Source organism: Pogona vitticeps, chromosome 6 (assembly GCF_051106095.1).
Source record: "Pogona vitticeps strain Pit_001003342236 chromosome 6, PviZW2.1, whole genome shotgun sequence".
Taxonomy (NCBI): domain Eukaryota; kingdom Metazoa; phylum Chordata; class Lepidosauria; order Squamata; family Agamidae; genus Pogona; species Pogona vitticeps.
The window spans coordinates 10,315,708-10,316,645 of NC_135788.1; the positions used below are offsets into that span (position 1 = coordinate 10,315,708).

The 938-nt window shown below is 33.3% G+C and overlaps 1 pseudogene; it reads left to right on the top strand.

The window, feature by feature from the left end:
• Nucleotides 1–404, top strand: LOC110071934 (ubiquitin-like protein 5 pseudogene; annotated as a pseudogene).
• Nucleotides 405–938: the final 534 nt, after the last annotated feature.

The following is a 938-nucleotide window of genomic DNA, read 5'->3' on the forward strand; positions in this document are numbered from 1 at the left end:
CAAAGGCTGGAGGCTAGAGGTGTCCTTACCTCCCCAGATTCCATTTTCTGTACATAGCTTGCTGTTGAGTCCAGATCAGGATGATTGAAGTTGTTTGCAATGACTGCCTGGGCAAGAAAATGAGAGTAAAGTGCAACTGTGATGACACCATTCAGGACCTGAAAAAGCTCATTGCTGCCCAGATTGGTACTCAGTAGGACAAAGATTGTGCTAAAGAAATGGTACACAATTTTCAAGGACCACATGTCGCTGGCAGATTATGAAATCCACGATGGCATGAATTTGGAATTAATAGTACCAGTAGTTTGGTTGTTGCCGATTTAAAATTTTTGTGGTCTTTTTTTTTTGTTTTGTTTTGTTTTCTTCTTATGATCTCATGTAATACAAACTATGGATAATTTAAATTGTTACATGACTTTGGGTAGCAGCATTGTACTGTTGGTGGCAATAAAACAAAAAAAAATCTGTATTTGTGCTGTGTTTCCTCAACATTGTTTTCTAAATGTCAGTGTTTCTAATAAATGTAACCAGACAACTGCCTTTTTTTAAAAAAAATTCAGTCTGTTGACAAAAAAGCTAAAAGAGACACTACACTGAATTTAACACTCAATCAGAAATTGTTTTATAAATTAGAGGGTTAAAGTAATTACTTTGGCTGGGAGGGGGAATGAGCAATATATTCTCGTAAATTTTAAATACTTTTCTTTGACCACTGCCTTGTTATGATCCAAATTTTTTAAATTTATGGTTTTTTAATATATAATTTATCAGCTTACTGTTGCAGTTACGAATAATATGGCATTAAGGGTTTTGAGTTATGAAAGCAAACAAAAAGTAACTTGCATTATATTTCTAATCTCTAGAGATTTTGAAACATTATTTTTCAAATATTTAAGGTTAGCAAGTCACATGGATGTACTTTAAATGCAGTTAAGAAG